This window comes from Thamnophis elegans, chromosome 4 (genome assembly GCF_009769535.1).
Source record: "Thamnophis elegans isolate rThaEle1 chromosome 4, rThaEle1.pri, whole genome shotgun sequence".
NCBI classification, from domain to species: domain Eukaryota; kingdom Metazoa; phylum Chordata; class Lepidosauria; order Squamata; family Colubridae; genus Thamnophis; species Thamnophis elegans.
Window position 1 is genome coordinate 45,947,914 of NC_045544.1, and position 12,747 is coordinate 45,960,660.

The window sequence follows — 12,747 nt, forward strand, 5'->3', positions numbered from 1 at the left end:
TAATGCAGCCAGGGACAAGTACTTTAACTATTCTTCCATGACTTCCCCTTAGGTGTTATGGGAGGGGGGGAAACTCCTATCCGAAGCTGCTGTTTACATTTTGAGGAAGACTTTCTTCTGCAGCAATGGGAGTTTTCTTGATCATTCAGCAATTAATGGAATATGTAATTTGTATTTCAAAGAATGTAATGAAATTGCCATGCACATACAAAATTAATATAGCAAAAGCCAGAACTGAACCTTAACTGTAACATATTCAGTCTTTGTTCAGAGAGACCATTTGCTTTCATTTATTTCTATAGAACAGTGGTGTTAAACTCAAGGCCTGTGGGCCGGATCTGGCCTATGGGGTACTTAGATCTGACCAGTGGGATCACCCTGGAAACAGTGAAGGACCAGGCTACAGTGCCTCAGCCTGGCCCAGGCTGACTGGGTGCTGATTTACAACCTGGTGAAGGCTGGCAGCATGCTGGAGGAGGCCATGGCAGCTGAAAATGGAGCCCCAGAGGGTCGCACTGGTTCTCCTGAGCTCTGTTTTCATTAGCAGAGTGCTGTAGGAGGCCATCTCTCCCAGCCCTGCCTGGGCCACCACAGGCGCTCCCAACATGAGTGACATCAAGCTGGCCATGCCCACCCAGCCACATCCACTCAGCCCCCCGAGGTTAAACACAACCCCGATATGGCCCTTAATGAAATTGAGCTTGACATCCCTGCTATAGAACAATCCCCAGGCTATGTTTAGACTAGTTCCTCTTTCACCAATCATACATTTTGCATATTCCAACATGTATCCGTTGCATGAAATCAGTGGTGACTGACATGGGTTGAAATCACAAATATCTAACACCAGTGGCTGTCCTTCAGCATCTCACAACATTGTTAGGAACATATATTAGTTGTCCTTACTGTCTGTAAATGGATTGAACCTGGGGGATTCTGCCCAGACAGAACAATTTCTGTTTAGAGAGACTTTCACTCTGGCATGATATTGTTCCTTGTGATTGTACGTTCCATGTGAGAGGTCACACCAGGTCTGATTGATATTCTTACATTCTGGATACTTAATCCATTTATCTGTGCCATATCTGAATATCAAAAGGTAAAAGAAAAAGAAATAAAATTAGCACTCCTACAATTAATCCTTAAATGGGATTGAACTCTGGGGAGGTGAGAAAGAGAGAGTTTTGAAAGATTTCTTTGTTGTTTAAATATTAAATGACTGTTTTGGGGCATCAGAAACTACCTTTAAGGAATCTCTTCTCAAAAAGTGCATTGGGGCATGGCAGGAATAGTTGTGTCAAAAATAGCACAATGATTTCTACTTCCAGAATTACCTGCTGGTGAGTTTTGGGTGGACTATGTCTGCAACTCTTTAAAGCACCTATATATTTCCCTGGGATCCCTGGCTGACTGGGGAAAGTCAGGGCTGCTTTAAGGAGATGCTATGGCTGCTACATTCATGATACACCTGTTGCAAAGTGCACTTTTAGAATCCAGACTGAAGTGTGGCTGAACATTACTACTCTATAATTTTCCCATACATTAAAAAAAGTTATCTTATGTTTCCTTCTTGTGGAACACTATGACTTTTAAATAAATAATTCATTTCTTAATTAGATACTAGCAATGGTTTTTTTTTGATGAAGCAGTAAAAATAAGATGGAAGAACCAATTTTTCAAGGGCTCTGAACTATTTCAAATATCTAGCGTTATCCTTCAGAAGTGGGCAACTTTTTCATGAATTTCTTAGCATACAGTTAATTTTCGAGTTATGACTACAATGGAGCCTAAAATTTCTGTTGCTAAGTGAAACATTTCTTAAGTGACTTTTTCCCATTTTACAACTTTTCTTGGCACAGTTGTTAAGTGAATCATTGCATTTGTCAAGTTAGTAACATGGTTATTAAGCGAATTTGGATTCCTCACTGACTTTACTTATCAGAAAGACACAAAAGTTGATCAGATGACTCCAGGATGCTGCAAGCATCATAAATGCTCACCAATTGCCAGTCACTGAATGAAATGATGTAAGTCAAGGACTACCTGTACTCTATTGAAAGTTTCAGAAAGCAGTAAATAGGAATGAGTAGAAATACCTATTAGCTCTATGCCTGTGATGGCAAACCTATGACACACATGCCATAGGTGGCTTACAGAGCCCTTTCTGTAGGCACGGCCGCCATCGCCCCAGCCCAGCTCCACCGTGCATGTGCGTGCACCTCCTGACGGCCAGCTGGTCTTTGAGTCTCGCTGCGCATGCATGGGAGGTGGGGTACATGCACGGGGGAGCTCTCGTCCTGCATTTTGGGGGCTCACACCGCAGCCCCTTTTGGCTTTCAGGTTGGTGCAGGTGGCCTTCCAGGCCCAAAATGAGGCACAGGTGTGTGTGTGTGCCCCCCATGCACCGTTTTGGCTTCCAGGTTGGTGCAAGATGATTTCCAGGCCCAAAATGGGGCACAGGGGCATGTGTGACCCCGTGCACCTTATTTTGGGCATGGAAGGCCTCTTGCGCCAACCTGGAAGGCAGAAATGGGAGGGGGGCCGGGGAGCATGGGGGGGTTTCCACATGCGCATTGCATAATGGGTTAGCCATGGCTGCTCTATGCTATGTGCTTTCTCCTCTTAATACTCTCCCAGGCAGCCAGTTGCAGGAGAGATATTTCTCAGTGGAGGACTGAATTAACCTCTGATGTAGAAATTTGAAAATTAACCTTAGGACCACAAGACCCTCGTTTATAGTCTTCAGTCTCTTATGGAAGCAGAATGAAGCATTTGCACATGGAAATAGCTGATTTTTACAATATACACAGTGTAAAACCCAATAGCCAACATACATCAAATACTTCACTTTATAATTTAATTTGTTCTCCGCTATTCCTTCTGGTGGTAACCAATGCAGGATATTCTTCATGTTTCTGGAGATAAAATGGACATTCCGTGGGCTGGGCAAAAGACAATGTGATGCTATTAGGGGGGAAAAAATGATGCAAATGAACAATTAGATTATGATCCACACATAAAAATTGGGGGCGAATTAAAATAGAAGGAATGAACACTCTTGGGTGGAACAGAAGTTGTTGCAGGAAAGTTGTCCCTTATCCCTTCTTAGGCATTGAAAAACAGAGGTTGCTTTTTGCTGCCATATAGTATTTTCACATGCAAAAAGCAATCCTGAAATTTTAATAGAGAGACAGTTTTGTCTAGTGGTTAAAGTTGCTATTGTGAGGAAACAGGATGAGGGTGTGTGGGGACGCTTTGAGTTATTTGTAAAAATAAAAAAGGTGGAATACAAAGAAATAACATAAAAATAATACCTATTGCCATTTTTAATGCTAGTGTATATAGTTTGGTTTAATTGCAGGATACAATTTCAATAGATTGAAGTTAAACATGATCATTGGGTTTGTATTTTACTGACTGTAACTATAATATATGGTTGAAAATTTAATAGAGTATCACATTTTGTGGGCATTTTTTGGAAAGTTCTTATTTATTTCCATTAAGCTCCTGGCAATTTCTGGGGTCGATATACAGTATAAAAGTGTTTTGTTTCTGAGGCAGCAAAGAGATGGACCTGTATGGACCTGTTTGGTTGCAAATTGGATTTTGACGATGAGCCTCATTGAATATTTAACTTTATGGAAAAACTCTACAGGAACAGATAATCCTCACTTACCAACCCCTTGTTCAGCCAACGTTTGAAGTTAAACTGAAAAAAAAAACCTATATGGCCAATTTACCACCTTTGCAGCATCCTTCAGTCACATGAGAGTAAGTTTTTTGAGTAGCACAGCTATGGCTCCCAGCCTTGGGCTGCAGTGCAAACACATTGCTTTTGATGTGTACAAAATGAGGCGGCACTTGAGCATTGCCAAGAGTAATTAGGAAGCAACCAAACACGTGAAAAGTATAAAACTGAGTAGACTTATTTCTTCTGGCTGGAAAACACATTGGTGGCCACATGATTTCCCACTTCATGACTGTTTCACTTAACAGTGGTGTTGAGGGTTCCTATTAAGGTTATTAACTAAGGACCACCTATAGTCCTTGGTTATTGGTTGCTCCTCCAGCAACCATTCACAGTTACAATGGTGCTGAAAGAGGAGATTTAAGACCTATCCAGCCACATGATCACAATTGGGGGCTTGGCAACTGGCATGCATTTATGACAGTGGGACAGTGGTTAGAATGGAGTACTGCAGGATACTTCTGCTGACTGCCAGCTGAGTGCAATTTGGCAGTTTGAATCTCACCAGGCTCAAGGTTGACTCAGCCTTCCATCCTTCTGAGATGGGTAAAATGGGGACCCAGATTGTTGGAGGCAACATGCTGACTCTGTAAACCGCTTAGAGAGGGCTGTAAAGCACTGTGAAGCAGTATATAAGTCTAAGTGCTATTGCTATAGTTACAGCATCCCGTGGTCATGATTGCCATTAATGGCTTTTATAATCAGCTTTCAACAAGCAAAGTCAATGGGGAAGCCGGTTGGAAATCACCAGTTGCAGTCATGCTTAATGACCATAACTCATTCAATTCACAACTGTAACTGGGATTGATATCATAAATTGAGCATGGTCACATGATGATTCACTTTAAAACTGTGTCACTTAGCAATGGCAAGGGAAGACTGTCAGTATTTGAATTTGAAAGTTACTTGACTGATATGATTTGGTCTTGTAAATTACTGACAAAATTGGGAATAATATTTTAATTACTTAAATACCTTTATGGAGATTTTTTAATTAAAGATGTTAATGTTATGTTAAATTATACTTTAAAACATTGGGTTCTGATTATTTTGGGGGAGTTATGGTTATATCAGGTCTGGGGTATTGTTAAGAGAACTATTTTGAGAAATTGGAAAGGTAGCATTATTCCAGATATTAAGGAGTGTGTGTGTGTGTGTATGTCTGTGTGTGTATGTATGTGTATACACACACACATACACACACACATACACACAAACACTTTATTTATGGTCACAGACCAAAACACGAGTACTACAAAAAAGACATAAGAGAATTGATCATAGTATCATAGCAATCAGTGATATTAAGGAGTAGATTCAAGAGATGTGTAATTTATTTGTCTTTAAAAAGACAATTTTATCTATTGTACTAGTAAAAATGACATGATATTTTCCTTTGACACAGATTTTGAAACAATTTGTAACACTAAACAGTCATAATTTATTTTCTTTAATTTAGATAAGTTAAATATATTTTGATACAGTATTTTAGGATATATATCTATAGGTGGTTTACCCTTTTTGTTAAGTTTGTTGTTGTTTTTAAATAAGTTTTCCATTTTTGTACATTTCTGCTTATAAAGCTTTTTAAGATAAACAGTACAAATAAATACAAAGTCTGTGTTTATTTGTACTGTGTCTGTGCAAATAATCAATAGTTGTGTTAATCTGGTTATAGAAATAACTACATTTTGAATTTGCATGAAACAGTAAACCATAAAATAACCAAACCAGCTGGATTCATAATTGAGGTTAATGATTAAATTTAACCAATATTAAAGTTAAGCCATTAGGTTTATTATGACCTTGATCAAATGTCTGTGAGAACTCAGTACTTCACATAGAATTATATGCATTTTATTTTAACCCTAGTATATTTATCTTTTTAATGATACCCTGTAACTTTGCCAATGTTCTTTTTATGTAAGCCCATTGTAATATGGAGTTATCTTTACAATTCTTCTAAAAAAGCATTTCCAACCCAATTGCACTGGTATGTCACATTTTTTCCAAGAAAATCAAAATAGTATATGTGGATTTTTCACCCTCTCTAGAACAATTTGTTCAAAATCTGCCAGGAAGCTTCGTTGCTGAATAAAGATTTGGGTCTGGGTCTTAGTGTAACCATCTAATCGTCCCCTGCCTCCCCCCCCCCCTGCAATAGCTGGTACTTAGATCTATGAAAACTGCAGGGCAGAGGAGGCACCCATTCCTAGAAGTAACTTCAAAGCAACAGCAGGACTCTTTCCCCCAAAGAGTGAGCTGTCCAACAATGCCAGAAATCTTGAAGAATCACCATAGACAATTTGAAAGCTCACATTGGAAAACAGCCCAGCCCCTTCTAAGCTGAATACCTGTCTGATCGGGTTCTGCTACCTTGTACAAACCTTGCACATTTTCCGTAAGCCTATTTAAGCCTACTTGCACAGTTTTTGTATAAACAGAGCGCCACTTTAAAAAGTGAGCTCGGTTGCCACCCACCACCACCAATGATTTATCCACTCTGCAAGTATTCAGATGCATCCCTTTTCTAATATTGCAGATAATGGATTTAAAATAGATTCCAAGAGCTAACTATGGCCCATTATTGCTGCTAGACGCCTTTATTAAAAAAAAAACCAAAACATTAATGATCATCTTCATCTATCAATGCATCCGTCGCTCTCAGCAAAACGTGCCAGGAGCAGAAGCGGCTCAACGCTTCGGGTTTAAGCCCAAAGCGGCGAGGAAGCTGCCCCCGGCGACCCCCGCCCGTAACCTACCTGCCGCCTCTGAAGGAGGCGCGGGGAAGATCAGCCGGAGCAGGAGGAGCCAGAGAGCTGACGCCGCGGGGTCACTCATTGAGAAGGGACACAGCCTGTGCGTTGCATGATGCTCGTCTCCGCCACCTTCTCCTCAATTGGGTCGGACACAGAAAGCGACAGCAAGCGGCGGCCCCAACCAGCCAAGCGGAGAACTTCCCGGGTTCCCAGGGGTGACCCGCTTAGCGACTCTTGCCTGGCCGAGTCCCCCGGGAGAGGGAGCGACGCGCAGCGACCCTGTCGTGGACTTCGTGCCTCGCGTGCTTTCGAGGGCTCGGGCTAGTTGCTTACAAGTTGCGCTCTCGCGCCCGGTTCTCGAATCCAAGCACTCAGAAGCCACGCCTGCTTAAGCTTGAAGCGAGGTGGGATCGGGGTAGATCGGGGTTAAAACGCCCTCCGCCGGAATGCTATCCCCACGTAGGGCCTGGCTGGGGTTTAAATATTTGGGGGGGGGGTATCTAATAGCAGGGCTAAGAAAAGGGCTGGAAAATCTCGTCAAAACTAAGCTCTTGTTTCATCTTTTCTCTCCCCCCCCCACTTTTCTCTAAGGGCAATACAATTTTACACAGAATTTTCTTCCAGAAAGTTGTCTCATTGATTGATTGCTTTTGGTTAAGTCTTACGGTATTTACCGTAGCGTTGTGAAATCTGCCTGTTTATAAATTGCTATGTGTGTGGGGATTGGAAAGCTATGAAGTGTCACAGCTTTACAGAAACCACAGAGAAAGGGTCCCCCCTCATCTTTGTAGGAGAATGCACATGGAACACAAAGCCACAGTTCTTGGCACTGATGCAAAATCTTGTGGAAGTCTATAATTTTAGTGACAAGGTACAGTACTACTGAACACCAGCATTTCTGCCAGAAGGATTATGCCAATTTTTGTTTCCTGTTACAGGAAGTGTATCCTACGGTATTTTACTTGATTAACTATTTGGATTAATTGAAGAAAAACATTTCAGTTGAATGAAAAGGCATACACTATTTAAAGGGCACAATAACTTTTATTTACTTAAAATGCTCCAAACCAGCTAGCACAGCTTTAGAATCAAGGCATTTCTTCCTGGGGTTTGGATAGAAGAGGATACAACTTAATGTTGTTTGCTGTGACAATTATCATCTAAAAATAAATAATTATTTTATATTCATTTCATGAATATTGAATTGATTTACTCAACAATGACAATCAGCCATGAGATTGAATCACATTTCTGCAATAAGATTATACAGAATCATAAAACTCCACTGAGCTCAATTTGTTTCCAGGAAATTGTATACAGAACTGCCGCAATCCTATAGAAAAAGTCTCTGTATTTCTTATTAGGAACGTATAGGGTTTGACATCTATTGATGTCATGCTAATCACATGACATCAATAGCCGCAAGGCTAGCAACATTGGCTTCTTGTACTGACTGATTTTGTACAAGTTGAGGCATCACATCGATGGTTCTCATCCTTTGGGGTGTGTCAGTTGCTTATTATCATCTGCCAATGTATTGGTACACAGCAAGTGGTGTATCAGTGAAAAATGAGTATAGAACTTTGTTGTTTGCATTTGAAGGCTGGATTCACCCATTGCACTAAAACATAAAGCTTGCTAATCGCCATGGTGTTTTGGGAAGCAAAAGGCTAGCAAGCTGGCAAATAAAAATTGGATTATTATATTAGAATACTTGGCAATCCTATGTGATTGATCTGCAAGTGTCTGTAGATAAAATTTTGTGCATTTATTCTGGCTTCCAGCTGATCATTTCAAAATTGGCACTGCTGATTTAATTCATCTTCAGAACCGCCTCACACTTAAGTGGATATTTGAAAATGTGAAACTGATTCTAAGTTTACACGGTGGGCTAAACAATGGTTTATGGCCTAATTGATAATTGACTCACACTAAGATGTTAAGATTGAGGTATCAGTGCTAAAGTCAGATTCACACACATTCTAAACTGAAGCCAAACTAGTCGCGTGATAGCATAGTAAGATGTATGGACTCAACCTCTTTTGCTCTTGATCTTTATTGATCCAAATCTTTTAACTCTGCTAGCTAAGGGCTAAAAATGTTAGAGAAACCTGAGGTTCACTACAAATAAGACTGAAAGTTCTTCAGACTGTTCTGAAGTTGGCAAGTGTCCCTGGATCTCCATATGATGATACCTTTAGGATATCTTTTTCATGGTATTAAACTTATCCATCTAACCTTTCTCTGTACCCTTCATGTACTCATCATATTTATTTAGCTGCCCATCTCATGGATCATGAATATGAGGGGGTTTCAATAAAAAAAACATGGCGACCTAATCTCAGACTTTCACACTGTGTTTCCATTCCAGATTGGATTCCTAAAGAATAATGTGCAGTTGACTGTTATGGATTGGAGTAAGTTTATACAGAAAAGCACCTTGTTATATGAATTCTTTGTTATGAGAGCTATTGGACAGAATATATCAGTAGATATAGTTCATACCTTTTTAAAATGAAAATTATCAGTACTTTTGATCAGTGACATCATCAAAGTAAACAAACCCACGTGCTGATTACGTCACCAGATCATGCCCCCTAAGTGGAAGTGACGTTCACAGCCCCCACCATCCGGATGTGACGTGCATACCCCTCCTCCCCTGCTGGGGTGTGCATAATTAACCCCACGTGGTGCAGGTTTCACAAGATCATAACCCTAGCCGGATATGTGTAATGGCCTAAGCCCATCATGATGAGTAGCCCTAACAGATAAGTTCTTGGGCAATATCCTAACCCTATTTTTCAGCTAAGACATGTTGAAACTTACCCCATCAAGAAAGATGCCAAGACTCTGTGTACATGATTAGTTTAACCCTAGATTAATTCTATGGACATTCAAGGGTGGTGGGAGTGGGGTTGTGAAATAAAAAAATGTTTTTTATTTGTAATCAATCTCCTAAGGGCTGCATTTAAACCCACTTTTTTCCCTAGAAGGAATTTATTTCTAGGCAATATTGGTTTTAATTTTTGTTGAGACATGGGGTCTGCATTTAACCATTTTTTCTCTAAAAGGTATTTATTTCTAGGTAGATTGAAGCCCGCCAACAGGAAAAGACAAGGAATATTAACAGGAATTAAAATGTTCACAATAGGCAACCCCGCCTGGTTGCATGCAGTGGATAAGCCTGTTCATTCATGCCTGGGATATGCCCTGACATGCCTTACTCGCCCACCCACCCCACTCCTCTGTGATTCCGGGCATGCGCAAGAGACATGTGTGGGACATGCCCGGACATGTCTTACCCGCCCCACCCACCCCCTCCCCTGTGATTCTGCGCATGCGCAAGGCGCACTTGTCATTACAAGAGCTGGTTAGTTTGCCTTAATTTCAGCAGTCTCTTGAAGATGGCAACCTCTGATTCCAAAGATGTTTTTAAAACAACAGCAAAAGCCAGCATCGAATGCTCTGACACAAGACTCCTGCCACCAGAACGCAACAAACCCTGTATGTCAACCTCAGAAGGGGATTTGTTTGATATAAATTTGACCCCCAAACCTCCCAAGCATGGGTGTAGAATAAGAAAAAGACCTGGCTTCATTGAAGAGAATATAAAGCTTTGTTATTGCAGATTCTGCAAAATATCAAATGGTAAGTCAATATAAAAATTAAGAAAACAGTATTTTGATTAGTTGAAACACCCCAATCTAATTCTACCTTATTTCCTGTTTTAGAAACGGTGGAGCCTCAAAATGTCAGCATGCCGCAAGTTCTGAAAGCGTGTGTTATTAAAATAATACATTATTGTTTAATGGGATGTTTAAAATCAGAAGATGATGTGGATGGAAACAATGAAACAGAACTTATTAACAGCTTATGTATTCGGCTTTCTATGCCACATGTTTTCTGGGTCATCATCAGTATTGCTGACAAAGTGAATAAATTATATTTCACCCGGGATACACTTGACGATCTCAAGACATTCATACAGTGTATCGAGAAGAGTTATAAACCGCTGTCATTAATGTCAAAGATTGAAGCTGAATTGCCATTGGCTCTGAAGAGGATCATATGCCAGAATGTAACAGAAATTAATTACAAGAAACTGTTAAAGCTATGAAATTTATAATAAAATGTGCTTTACAAAACATATGAAAGGTGTATTATGTTTTTTCTTTTGCTGATTCTTCTGTTTAAACTTGTCACTGTTAAACACAGAGATACTATTTAATTAAAGCTCATGTGATATTATTCATTCGGGATTTCCTATGCTGGTTGGGGGGGGGGCTGGTCAGTGTTTGCAAAAGGTGTGAAGAACTCATCAACTCTGATGCGATTAATTTGCTACATTAGCTTCTATTCAAATGCATCTTCCGGGTAGGCAGGGCGGACAGTTTTTGCAAAAGGTGTGAAGAACTCCCCTTTTCTGATGTGATTAATTTGTGACGTCACTAACGTGTATAAAAGCAGGAGACTATACATGTCTAGTCATGTTTACTGGTTTCTGGCATAGCCATACCTCTGGAGCAATTTGAACTGCTAAGAAGACCCCTATTCAGAATGGAATCTACTATTGTAAATAATTTTATGCCTAATTTTGAAACACTTAGATGTAAAATGGTTTTTATAGAGTGCTTGCTTATTTGTTTGATTGAATTTTTTCTTTCACTAGAATGAATTGACAGATTCAGAATGTTTGATGGGTGTTACAATTGTAAGTAGATTTATGTCTAATTTTTTTTTGGTGCACTGACCCCTTGTTAGATGTAAAAAAGTGTTTATAACATTCTTGCTTTCTTGCTTGTTTGTTTGACTGTTTGTTTGGTTTTTTCATTAGAATGAATTGACAGACTCAGAATGTTTGAGGGCATATGAAGGTATTTATCTTTCATACTTTCATATATTTAGATTCTTATAAACATTCTGCAACAATTCTGACTATTGGGGGGGATTTCTTTTCCTCCAGAATGGGTGGACGATCAGGCATTCGTGGATCTCACTATTCCTGCCGAACCCCAGAGGTCCCCGCATAATATGACCCCTCAGCCTTCCACAAGCCACACAGCACGAAGGCCGTTAGGAGGTATAATATCTAGCATTTTATCCAACTATAACGCTATTAGTATTATTTTTTAGAAACTAAATGTGTGTGTGTGTGTGTTTGTGTGTGTGTGTGTGTGTTTATTTGGAATGTTGGTGATAACTTTTTTGTTTCTTTGTTTGTTTAATCAGAGCCGTCCTGCAAAAAAGCAAAAATGCATGGCGCCGGACTTCATGAATCCCCAGCAGACAGTGTTAGTTGTGATTCTATGATTGTCTCTCAACCAGAAGAAGATACACGCCATTCTATGTCCCAGCTACAAGCTCCTAGCTCTGTAAACTCTCAAAATGTGAACAATGTTTATCTGGATATGGTGCAGGCATGGGAAAATCCTATCCGGAATTTTAGAGCTGTGGAATACTATCAGCGATACAGATTTGTTAATCTTGACCAAATCCGATCTTTTGTAGTTGCTATAGAGGCCATTCATAATGTATTACAGATTCTTTTGAATAATGTAGCCATGAACATCGGCCCAAATGATTTTGTTCAACTACGGTTGGATGCAGAGGGGTTAAACCATCCTCTCTTTTCTCATAGGAGGTGTATGAATGATTTAAATGCTGATGATTTTCTGACCAGTGTTGAAAATCTGCTTCAAAGTAAGGCTGAGATATTGTGGGGGGGGGGGGTAATTTGCAATTAGTGGTTACCGTAGTGAAGAACAAGGAGGGAGGTGGGCTTAGGAAGTTAAATACTTTGCTGCTCACCAGAGTACTGGAGAAAAAAAGACAGCATCTAATAGATTTCAATGTGGAAGGTGAATTTCTGTTTTGCCAGCTGTTTGCTCTGTCTGATTGGTTCTGATGGTAGAAAGCAAGAAATTATTACCAGGGCCAGGGAACTTCACAGCAGACTGGGTATTTCCACAGGAAACAGGATTGACTTTTCTCAGGTACACATCTTTGAAAAACATTTACGGGTCACTATAAAGATCTTGTTTTACATGCAGGATGGGTGGCGTTTTTTTGTTACAGGTCACCCGCAGCAAGAAAAAATAGTATTTATATTATTACACGACAAGCATTACTATGGCATCAAAAATATCAAGGGCTTTCTGGGCGAACGCTATTTCTGTAAATTCTGCCACACTGCTTACCACCACAAATTTAGTCATGGGTGTCAATATATTTGCAGAGCGT

The 12,747-nt window shown here is 40.0% G+C and overlaps 1 long non-coding RNA gene across 1 annotated transcript; it reads left to right on the forward strand.

The window, feature by feature from the left end:
- Positions 1–11,023: 11,023 nt before the first annotated feature.
- LOC116507387 lies at positions 11,024–11,370 on the forward strand. The gene is made up of 3 exons (XR_004255198.1): positions 11,024–11,079; positions 11,177–11,218; positions 11,342–11,370. It is a non-coding gene; the product is annotated as an uncharacterized LOC116507387 (long non-coding RNA).
- Positions 11,371–12,747: the final 1,377 nt, after the last annotated feature.